General features: G+C 28.4%; 1 protein-coding gene across 1 annotated transcript in view; it reads left to right on the forward strand.

Moving 5' to 3' along the window:
- The first annotated feature begins 1,716 nt into the window (after positions 1–1,716).
- The window catches only part of LOC117212825 (aminopeptidase N), a 49,455-nt gene continuing 37,750 nt past the window's right edge, over positions 1,717–13,421 (forward strand). Inside the window, exon 1 of the mRNA XM_033457885.1 lies at positions 1,717–2,013. The gene's annotated coding sequence lies outside the window, so the exon portion shown is untranslated. The remainder of the gene's footprint in view (positions 2,014–13,421) is intronic.

The following is a 13,421-nucleotide window of genomic DNA, read 5'->3' on the forward strand; positions in this document are numbered from 1 at the left end:
TGAGTTCCTATTAGTTGAATAAAATATCGTATACGAAAATTAGAGAGATACAAATTAGAGAATTAGAAGAATTATACAAATTAAAGATTAGAGAAATAGAAGAATATTAAATTAATATACATTTTAGTTATATGATGAATTTGAGTATTTTGGAGTTGATGTACCTTGTTGGATTTCATTTTTATACTAAATTTTTAGTTAAGACATTGGTCAGATTATTTAAAAAATGGATCATTGGCCTTTGCAAACAATTCAACGATATTATACAAATACTTCCGTTCATGTAGCAGCCAAAACTAAACAGAATGGTTTTCATGTAATTAAAGCTTCTAAAAAATGTCTCTGTATGTAAAACACATCACGAACAAAGAAATACATACAACTGCTCTATTTTCTGTAATTGGAACCATTTACAGTAGCTTATGAAAGGATTTGAATACCTATAAATTATTACCTGAAATTAATGCGAAAATGTACATAGAAGGTACAAGATATTTATTGCAAACAAATACTTCGTAGAAATGACAAATGTATTTAATAGTTAATCATCCAGTATAGGCCTTAGTGTAATAAGCTTTAATATTTCATTCTAATAATTCACGGGATCATCTTTAGTAGAGAAAGTACAATATATTTAGAATATAACTTTGTTTAAGACGTATAAAAAACTATAGCAGAAGATGGTAACAAATAAAATTGCGTAATTTTAATAAACTCTTATATTTCAAACTCTTACTAATAGTGAAAAACAAAAAGTATCTGAAACTTTGGTCTAATTGAAAAATGACATAAAGTAATGATCTTGTTACGACGTAAGTAATTTGGACTAGAGGTATTCCAATTTACTTTCACTACATAAAATTCAAAAACAAGTAGATAAATAAAATTATTTTCTTTTACGATCTAATCACATAATATAATCATAGCATAGAAACTATCATCTTATTATAAATATAAATTGCATGTCTTAAAACTTACTAGCAGTAGTTACAGGTGTGATATAATTCCACAGTCGTAACAAACATATTCACAATCTATCCACATTTCCCATATGCTTTTTTTATTTTATCAATTTTTTATTAAATTCATAAAATAAATTACATTAATTTACGTTCAAAAAATCAAAGAAGATTTTAGATAACACACGTGATATTTTTGTAAATCTTTCGTGTAATAAGAGTTCAAATATCTTTGTGCATACCTACTATATCCGAACAAGAACTCCTATTATTATATATTTGTACATAACGAATAAATATATATATTTATTCACATATAATAGTATATTTATATATATTTTAATACATATTTGTATGTATCATGCCACTATATATTTCTATAAATTTTATGTGATAAATATTTAAATCTCTTCGTGTCATTATATTTGAACACAAACTATTCCATGGTATTATTATGGTATTATTTGACTGTAGATAATTTCAAAGAGTCAGCGAATTCTCGGTATACGAACTGTTCAATCCCAATCAGTTCAGATAAATAGAAGTTTATTGTTTCGTAGATGAATCATAAAACGCGCGACATCTCGTTCATGTATCCGACGGACAACGACTGTACGGTTTCGTGTGATCCGAAGGACCGTATGCAGGTGGGAGGATGTGAGGTTAAGGTGATTCAGCGATCGACGAGTAATCGATCGGGCCAAGCAGGAAGCGTCGATGGCAAGGAGAGAGGACCGAGGAAGTTACGAAGCTGGAATGCGCACCAGTCCGCGACAGTCTCGCGCAAACCATCGAGTTGAGCGGCAGGTTCTCGACGCGTCGTCGGTTTCTCCTGGTCTACCTTTATGATCGTCGTTAATTGGCATGCCTCGTCGGAAACTAATGTTCAAAGTTTTGTCGCGCTGAACGCTGTTTCGTGTGATATAAGGTCGTGTGTATTCGTTTCTCTCGTGTATCCATTTTAACTTTCAATTAGTTTCGATCACTGCGGAGTAATTTCACGTGATTTACAGGCTCTTCAGTAATCTAGGCATCGTTCTGTTTACTGTTCATGGTAGGTAAATTTTGAAATGAAACATTATGTGTCAGTTATTGTAAATCTATAATCTAGAATGTGAGATAACCGTGATTTGTGGATTTAATATAAGGCAGATATATAATAGTATATAAAAGTAATATATGGTATATTTTTAGTTGTGTGAAGCTTTTGTCGTGCATTGTGAACTATCTGGTTTAGTTTAAGTAAAAAATTCTTCTTGTTACTGAAGCGAGTTGAAGTAAATTAAGTTGTAAAAGTTAAAAATTCTTTCACGAACAAACATTATTTGAGGAATTTATCATGTATTGTATCATGAGACAAAATTTTTTTGTTTGAATTATATCGATTTATTTGTTGGAAATAAGTGAAAATTATATGAATCGTTTTGTGTTTAGGCGATAGTACTTGAATGTAATTTTATTTGGGAAGAAGTGTTCTTTGACACCTTTCCTAAATGAAATTCTACATTACAATTTATAAATATAATTTGGAATAGAAACGTTGTGCATAAGCATTATAGACAAAAATAGAAAAAATATAATTTTGAAAAGTAATTTAAAATTTTAATCATCTTTTCTACTTGATAATCCCCCAATCTATATGGGTAAATGTCTCGTCATTATTTTATAATTATTTAGGACATTTTTAAGCAGCATAAAATGTTATATTAGTAACATTACAAGTGAACATTTTGAATTAATGGTATAATCGTTGTTGCGACATTTGACACGGTATAGAATTCTTGCTAAGATTTCGTACATAGTAATTGACATATAGGCATTTGCTGGTGTGTTTGGTATGAGAAAACATTACGGCAGTCTATGTTTGTATCTGCGTGAATAAGCTCAATTGTTACTATCATAGTTGTGATATAACTTTTATTAATATTGTAAGAAAAATGAAAGCAACGAAATAATTGCATTATTAAGATTGGGCTCTTTTTACTATATACGGTGTATTATGTGTATTTGTATATTCACTATACATATAAACGTGATGTTTTGTGTACCTTGGATTCTTTAATATTTCAGTTACTTTTGCTGATAGCACACCCTAAAAATTTAATGTTCTTACTATCTGTGCAGATTAAATATATTTATTTTCGATATTCAAAGATTTTTATTATATGCTGCAATCTATAACTATAACAAGTAGGAATGTAGAAGAGATCTTGTAACTTAAATATATTTCAAAAAGACTGAAAATCAATGCAATAAAATGCATGCTTTGTAAATTTCTTTCTGCTAAATTAAATTATCAATGTGATTAAGTCAAGCATTATTGCACATCTTCTATTTGTTATTCCCATTTATCGTGTGCATTTATCATGTTATTTTATCAAGTTCTTAGCACACTGTGTGGAAACCCCTTAATCATGGGTGAAATAGGAAGAATTCTAACATTACAAAAATAAGATATTCTGCTTTAAACATTTTATGTATTTTACGAAGGAAATGACAAATAATTCAAAATTTACTCCAATACTCAAAAGGAAATAATACAAAATAAAGTATAAATTGACTGGGAGCAATAAACTGGCATTATAAACGTGCCAATTTAAGAAAAGTATCAAATTCTGTTCCAACAATAAGATAAACTGTCATACACGAGACTATATATATATAGTAGCGTAACATTATATACATACATATATATACATATATTACTATAAATGTATGTATGTAATGTGCAACATATTGTCACAACTTTTCAGATATATGCCTATCTTTTTCTTTACTTTATATATGCCTATATAGTTAAATGAGACTTTATTGTTCAACTTTTGTAGTAATAGACTGTATTATACATCGAAAATTATTGAGCATCAAAATTGGATGCATTTATTACGTAAAATTTGCAGAAACTTGTGCTACTTTTTTGTCACGGTGTGTACAAACTACAAATCAGGACAAAGCTGTTTGGTTTAAAATGATGAACATCGAGATTCGTGAGTTTTTCCACAAAATCATTATTTTTCAAGTTTTCAACGGTTTTCCTTTAGACAGAAATACATATTCTTTTTATACACCAATCGATCCGCTTTTTTAGTTTCAAAAGTATTACAGTACTTCTTTGCATCCTAAAATACATTGTTTAGAAGATATTTTAACTTTAATCTTTACAAATCTGATGTATAAAAAAAAAGGACAATATAAATCAAGAATATTGTCTTGCGCCTTCCCTTGTCTTTCATACGATAAGTTTTACAAAATTAAAGTTGAAATACCTTTGAACTACTCGTTTTCAGGTACAGGTATCTCAATACTAATGAACTTCATCTTGACATAATCTTTTAATCAATAAAAGTAATTAATATTTTTGTAATATCTTCGAAACAGGTTCCTGAAAACTATTTATTTCTGTTACTTTTTCGGAATTTTTCATATATTTAGTTATAATAGAAGCAAACTATACTTTTCGTCTATACTGCATAATTTATTAAGTAAAAGTAATACCTACAGAGTTTTTCTTTAATTTTTATCAAATTTATTCAAAAAGAGAATAATGTAGCTTGTTAGACTGATTCTGTTTTTTTTTATTTTTAAAAATACAATAATTTTATACAATATTCATTATGCTTTTATAATCATTATATGAAATATCTTCGCGTATAATTTAAAAGTATAATTTTTGTAATGTGTCCTAATAAATATTCTTTATTAATAACATTCTATTTTACTTCAACGATATCATAATAATGAAATAATATTATTCAACAAGTACTTTTACTAAATTGCTTAATTTCTCTTTGTATTGAAATATGTATGTAATTTGAAGGTAATATGTATGTAATTTGAATAATTTGAAGGTTACCCTATTTATACCCCAAACATAACAAAGGAAACCCAAAGTATATTATGTTTATCATTATATCATTTAGTGACACTGTAATCTATGTTAGATGTTAAGAAAATCCAAAAATATTAACAAGAAACTGTAAACATTGGAAACAGTAAACCAAAATTAGGATAGAATTTTTGCCCTTATTATTAATTTTAAACATTTCAGAAAAGCACATATAATAATATACATATAATAAAATATAATAAAATATATATAATAAAATAATTCATGAAGAACATTTTTTTAACTAATTTCCTCGTACATACTATCATTCAATTTTTTATTCATTTATTTCGTTACCTTATATTGCTTGATGCCCATGTATTGAAATCTATTTATTATAATATATTATACTTAACTGCACTATAATATATTTTTAATAATTAAATGAAACAATTAAGTGAAACATTTATGAACAATTTTTGTATATCATATCTTTCTTTTAGTTGTCAAAGCATTTAACCGTACTGCCTGTAGTCGATTTATTATTAGTTAAAATTAATTTTAATCAAATATTAGTTATTGTAATTAACAATGTATTAACCTCATTCTTTATTTTGATTGTGCATTATGATGTTATATTTCTGCATTGTTTTCTACTAATATACTACAATAAGATAACTTTTAAGTCTTCTAATTCTATAATATTTATATTCATTATATGTATATTATATATAGTTACTACCATTAATATTCGCACACACTTTAAAACAGAATAACTTTTTTGTGATAGATCTAAACGACAACATTTTTTTAGAAACTAGATAGATCAATTTATTCCATGACGTATAAAAAAATTTTGAAAAAATTGCAATCGATCGAAATCGAGAAGAAGAAAGTAGAGGGCGCTTTTTACAACTTTTTATCTAGGCCTGTAATAAAAAGTTAAGCAACACATTTTGAAGATTTATGGCAGTTATAAACATATATATGTTTGATGCGGAAACAAGCGACATGTATTCAAAAATGTAGAAATCTTTACAGCTTAGATCTTTACATTCTTTATTTTATTACAGTTATAAACTGATAGTCGTGAACAAATGCAGTTTTCATTATTCTGAATCGTTTATAATCTATAACAGCTATACATTAACTGATTTCGATAAAATTTTCAGCATATATATAACTGGCATGAATCTCCACAATATATTGTTTAAGCTTTTGTTATAAACTGAAATAAAAAAAGTTGTAGAAAGTGACTTTCTTTTTCTGTTCACAATTTCAACCAGTTACATTTTTTTCAACATTTTTGTACGTCATCTGGTAACGAACTTCTCAAAAAGAAAAAGAGTAGAGAGAAATTAAGTCGCTTGATCCAATTTTAAAAAGATAATTTTGTTCTAAAAGATTTCCGAATATTAATAGGAGTAACTATACATATATTGTGATACTTTTTTACGATTAATGTTAGTTTATCGGTATCACATGGCGTGAAAGTTACAATCTGTCGCAAAAATGTTCAGAAACCTATATAATTTAAGCCATTTTAAATAAATATACATATAAGTGAAGAGAAGAGAAATATATTATGTTATGCAGGGATATATTTACAACGAAGATAACAAGAATGCAAAAATTCTTTATTTATTACATATACTTGTTTAAATAATAATAGAGTAATGAAAGAATAACTCTTTATTATGTCACCAAAATATTTTGATGAAAATATTCGAACATAATAATAATATATTTACATACGTATGTATACATGTATTGCAACTTAAGTCCAAGCATTTACGCTTTTAAAGTAGCAATATTATAACGCAATTATCCATATATATTTTTAAATCACACGATTGAATAACGCAACCTCGGTCAACAAAATCCAAATAGTAGACTGTTCAGTAGTAATGGTAGAATAAGTAGTTCACACAACAGAATTTTATCATAACAGTGATAGTATGAAGTCGTAATTGCTTACATTGACCGAATCAATCGATATTCCCATAAATCGATCTCACAGAAGTTGCAGTTGCTATTAACTGATCCGTTAGCAATAAGAGGCGACGGCGACGGCCAATTAGAAAGACTTTTCCGTCCGTTTAAAGGCAACTCGCGTTTCCTTGACGTGTTTATTCTGAACGTGAAATTACTTTTAATGATCGCTTGCCTTCACCCTGTTTACGCCGGAGAGGAAGTTTCTCCGGGACAATGCTCCAATGACAGCCTTCGTGTATTTCGTCACAGATGCTAATTACAGTGTGTACATATAGGTAGGTCTGAAGGATGGAACGCCGCGCCGTGCCGGTGAGGATGAAAAAAACGTGTGACTGAATTCTTGAATAAACAGGTTGAAATCAATATTATTTACGAACAAATGACACGTTTCTTCGATGACAAACAATGAGTGTTTAAACGTTCTAAATTTTTAAAAATAAAAAGTTTATATACAAGTGTTTAAAAAGTTTATATACAATACTATGCAGAAGTTTTAGCCACTTATTAACTGGAAGTGCATCTGTGGTTTGTTTCTATTAATAAGTATTAAGTATTACTTTATGTTACTTTATATCAGATAGTCCTAAAAAGTATTTAATTAAAAAATTATTAGTAATTCACTTAATAAGTATTAATTACCTAGAAATAATTAATATTCCATGTCAAAAGTTTCAGGTCATCTATCAAACGGAAATGTTCTGTTTTTATAAATGAATATTAAGATAGATGATAGTTATTTATATTTGTTGTTGCTTTTTAAATACTTAATTCAAACATTATGCATAGTTTGCCAAAAAAATTATTATAAAAAGTTAGTTTAATTAAAACAGTTATGATACCGGTTTCAGTTCTTGAAACAGTTAAAAGAACCGAAAAGATGTTATAACTGTTCTGAATATAACGGTTCTCGCGCACATCAGTTTCAGTTCTTGAAGATCGATATTATATCGGTTCCATATCTCTGTAACTATTATTTTTCGGCTTTGTACTGGTTACGATGCAGTATTGTATAATCTATAATACGTACATACATGATATATGTATTCTTACATGTATCAATTTGATTTCGATTCTTACTGACCTTCACTCTTATTCATTTTGGGAAATTGTTAATACATATGTATTAAATATTACAAGTATGAGCATTAAATACTTTAAGATTTACATTCAAAATTAAATTGTAATATAATGATAACCATCTACTATTTATTATTTTAGAATTAGTGATAGGATAGTATTAAAATTCTAAATTCCAGCTATGTTTTCTATGAAGAGTCAAATAAAACGGATGTTGGTAATTATTTAGTAGTCATGTTGAAGAAAGCAACATTTTGAACAACTACTTCCCCACTAGGAGAGAAATACACTATTTCCCCAGGTTTTTACCTTACGGCGGTCGGACAAAAAACATCTAACCTCTTTTCTCTTTAAGCCTCTTTTCAATTTACAATCGCACGCGACTCACAGTTGTGCGATTAGAAAATCCATTATCGTATATAGCATAATTCCCATTCGCACTACCGCGACTACAAAAGTCAAGGCGCGATTCACCGCGACAGTGGTCGCGCACAACTACAAAGTATATGGAGTATATCGTGCTGTACCCGCGTGCACAACAGTCGCGCGCGGCTGAATGTCGTTTTGCTGCTAGAATGTGAGGAGTCCTCATTGAGGACATTTTAATATAAAGCCAATAAAAAAATGAAGCTGACCTTTGTTCGGTGTCGCGCGCGACACCAAAGTTTCTAACATGCCTCGTAAATCTCGTGTCACTTGAATCTCTGTGAATGTGTTGTGAGAATTGTTCAAGAATTGTATAAAGGTCAACCTTATCCTTTTTAATAGAACCGCACATTTTTTAACACGTCAATCAATCTGTCATGGAATTCCTTACAAAAGAAATTATTATCCTATTTATGACAAAAAACTATTAATATTGAAAACAAATGTTTGATATTAAAGTATTCGGATGGAATTTGTAGGACTAGTCGCAAGGGACCTAACCCCATTCTTTTGTTTGTATTTATATAAATGAAGATTGAGCGAGGCGACTATGCTTGTCGCTGTATCAAAAATAGACATAAATAGGTATGAGCAGGATTAACTGTAGTAGTACCGACGATTATTTGCGGATATCTCGGAACCTAAGAGAGTCTCGGGATAACATGTGTAGGAAGAAGATCTTCAAAATGTTGATTTCTGCAACATATTTGAAAAGCATCGAAATCGAGAACGGGATGACTTTAAATTCCGATACCTCTAAGTTTGTGCATTACGCTATTACGGTGACAAATCTATACCGAAATAGATGAGTACCGAAACCGAAATCGATATATGTACAGGGTATAAAAGATAAAGATTTATAAAAAAGCTAGTGGAGAAATGACCTTAACCTTGAAGTTCAGGATCAAAATTTTATATTATTGCAACGTATTCTACGCATCATAAGAAACAAAATTCTGAAAGAAACCATGAGGCGTAAATGACACTTCCTTTAAAAAAAAAAAAAAATGTTAAAGTTTCAGCTGGCTTAAATTCTTTATACTGGTTTTATTGCCAGTGACGTGTAAAAAAAGTAGCATCTATTAATACAGGTTAATATTTCAAATCTCTCATTATGTATTGCACATATTCCTTTTTTTGTCCTTTCGTTTTCTTTTTCTCGCTCAAGCTTATCCCCAAAATTATGTGTAATTCTTCACTTTCAATAATAAAAACGACGTTTAATTCGATGTATTCCACTCCGGTTTCTTTTCCGCCAATGATGATTCTGATAGGTATTCGGAATCGTAGTTAAGTAAAACACAATAAAATATCAAAAATCTGTTTGATTTTGCAAATATTTATTTTGTATCGTAGGCAATAGAAAGTATACTCGACTTGGCATTACTATCGAACAGATAGAACCGAATCATGAAGGATGTATCTTATTCCACAAAGAAGGAAGTTCAGTGATCTAAAGAATGATGTGACCCATGAGTAGCGAATCACTTTATTTCACTTACTAAGAGTAAATGTAAATATAAGTACAAATATACAGGGTCATTGGTAACTGGTGATACAAGCGGAAAGGGGGTGATTCTACGTGAAAAAAGAAATTAAAAATATAGAATAAAAATTTTTTTTTAATTTTTCCATCGAGATAACGATCTACAGTGAGATCCGTTATAACGAGACGTGATAAAGTGCAGGCGTACCGAGCGAAAATTCAAAGTCGATTTTCTCGAAAACAAAGCCTCAGACGAAAAATTTTTATTCTATATTTTCGACCTCTTTTTTCGCGTAGAATCGCCCCCTTTCCGCTTGTACCACCAGTTACCAATGACCCTGTATATATTTGTTCCGAATAAAGTTAATTTGAGAATCATTAAAATTTTACCATGTTTTTCCGAGAGAAGGGGTAATTTCCGACATTCTAAATTTCTATTCCTCGTAATGAGTAGAATGCGTTGCAATAATCAAGGTTAATGTCGTTGCCACAGTAACTTCTTTTTCAAAATTCCTCCAATCCGAAAGTGTACAATGTAGAATAACGCTACGATTCCTTTATACTTACTTTCTTTACACTTCGTACGTAGTACCGAAAGCCGAAATAAATTTTTGGGATGGGAATTTATTTTATCTGCATATCGTTCGAAAATAATTGCAAAAATAATGAACGATATATTAATTATGAGACCCCACTACAATTAAAATTCCTAATTTATAGAAATAAATTTTTTAATTTCAATCTTAAGATACGTAATACCACACTTGTAATATGTATTTAATACATATCAATGTTTTCGCAAAATCAATAAATGAATCAATAAGAACCGAAATCGAACCGGCATTAGAATGCTGATATCTACTATATGACCTTATAGAACGGGGCCGTAACTGATGCAGAACCGAAAAATGACAGTTACATAACCGATATGAAATTTACGCAATATCGGTACCAAAGAACCGAAAACAAAATCGATATGAGCGAGAACCCTTATATCCATAAAAGTTATAATATTTGTTCGGTTCTCATAATTATTTCAATCAGAACCGATATATCTACATATATGTATAATGGTTTAAGACAGTCATTTTTATAATCATTGAAATGATTAATATTTTGTGCAATATGCTTTTATTCGCTAGACATCAAATCCTTTTGAAGGATCCTGTTAAATAATGTTTCAATAAACTTATTATATCTGTGTCATCCCTTTATTAGTGATTCAAGTAATTTATTCATAATGTGAACTTCCTTTCTTCTCATAGCACATTCTATAATAAATCTTATGTTTAATTAGGAGTTTATTTACTATCTAACAAAATTTTGAACCAGATAAAACTACAGACACATAATACCATAAAGGGAATATCTAAATATTCATATCTACTGTCTACATGTATAACATCATATGAAAATATTTCTTAAAGATATAGATTAGTTGCCATTATAAGGTTATTATCGTAAATGCCTTAAGACTTTTGGATAATACTGTCAAATAGTTTTTAAATATTTTGAAGGAAGAAAAATTAGTTATATCATAAAAATATTCAACTACTAATAATACTCGAGAATATTCCGATTATTAGCATAACTTTAACTCTGTGTTCTATATCTAAAATAAATACAGATAAAACAACAAAGATGTAGTATATTGAAATATACTGTATAGATGTCAGAAAACAAAAAGCTTTTGCCTTAAAATAAATCGTTATTCAAATATTAAAAGAAATGTTGAAAGAAGAAGCGAATTTTCGTGTCTCGAAAATGTTCGAGCATTTTATAAATTAATGTTAAAAAACTGAACTGGCAATTTTATATAAAGGTTTAATAATTTATTCGATGCCCCTTTTGCTTATCCTCAAAAAGAGATGTTTTAACTAGTTTAATATGTAGAAGATTATTTTTTGTTAGTAATCAATGATGTATGTTATTCTTCTGTTAAACGAATTTGTCATTCTTCTTTAGTGTTTATTATTGTTTCTTACTAATCCTGTAGTTCTGTCCATTCCGTAGAGGCGGTCATATTGTAAAAACTTCTTAACTTAATTTAATATCTTTGATTTGTAATGTATTGTGGTATTCTCGCAAATTTAAAATTCATTTTTTTCCATTTACGTTCTAATACTTCGACAATAAATCAGTATAGTTTTCCTTTTTTGACTACTGACATAAAATATTCTAAAAAATTATAACATAACATATTACAATACGGTCTATAGATGTCAGAAATATAAAATTCGCTAATTTAAAATGTATCAAACATAAAAAATCTGTTAATTAATTATGTAATGTTACCCGAGTATTACAAGATAAACCGATGAAGAATATGCATTTTCAAGTTGCAAGGATATTGGGTGATATTAGAAAATTTATGTTATCAAATTAAGATAACAAGTTTCTTTACATAATTATGATCATTCCTATGGAATGAACTGCATTGGGGAATTAGTAAAAGACAATAATAAACAGTAAAGGAAAATGATAAACTCGAGTAATTGAGGAATAAAATATAGCGTCGATTACTAACAAAAAATAATCTTCATCACATTAAACTGCTTAAAAGATGTTACTGAACAAAAGGAGTATCAGGTAAAATTTTTAGCAAAAATTGTCATTTTAGTGTTTTTAACTGTTGTTTTAGTGTTTTTCAATTTATAAAGTGTCTGAACATTTTTGGGATATGAAAATTCACTTTATTTCAATAATTTTTTAAATATTTAATAAATGGTTTATTTTAAATTAAAAGCTTTTTACTTTCTGACATTCATGTAATGCTGACATTCAATGTGTTGCTAAACATTTCTGTTGTCTTGTCTATATTTGTTTCAGATATAGAACATAGAAGTTAAAATTATACTAGAGTCTGAATATTTTCGAGACACCGAATATTCATTGTATAATACAATACATATTTCGAAAATCTTTCTTAATATTCTTTATACATGCATTCAAAATATTCTTTACAGAATACAGCTTGTATGAACGAATGTAGAATTTAGCTTCAATATTGCCTTATAAGAGAACAAGGAATACTAATCAATAATAAATTAATTATGTATAAATTAATATAGTTTGATACAGTTTAAAATTATCAGGTGTTGTGTACATTACTAATTGGCGATTCTGCTTTCTTAGCTTATAATCACATGTCGTAATGTACATATGTCGAAAGAGGTGTTGTTCAGAATGTTGAGCTTGATAACATATTTCAAAGTCATGAAGTCGGTGAGATCGCCCTTATTTCCAATAATAAATATAATTGCTGTAAATTTCTATTCTAATGCAATAAAGTAAATCTTTAATTCATTATTTGTCTGGTATATTATATGTATACAAAGTAAAAAATATTTTTACGTCTATGTCAATTGTTAGTTACAGAAACCAATTGTTAGTTACAAAAAAAAAAATTGAAAGTTTACATATAGTAGCCTAACCCCAATCAAGAATGACACATTTAAAATTTTAAATATATCTTTTATGATTGTCAATAAATTAGTTCACAATAATAACTTTAACATAAAGTTAAAGATACTGCTTTTAAATTATTATTTAATATTTTCTAAATATTTCTCAATATCCGTATTCATTTATTACTAATTATTTATTAATATTTATTAATAATGAATTATTGAATAATCTTTCACCTTCAAAT

Source organism: Bombus bifarius, unplaced genomic scaffold (genome assembly GCF_011952205.1).
Source record: "Bombus bifarius isolate JDL3187 unplaced genomic scaffold, Bbif_JDL3187 scf7180000008381, whole genome shotgun sequence".
Taxonomy (NCBI): Eukaryota; Metazoa; Arthropoda; class Insecta; order Hymenoptera; family Apidae; genus Bombus; species Bombus bifarius.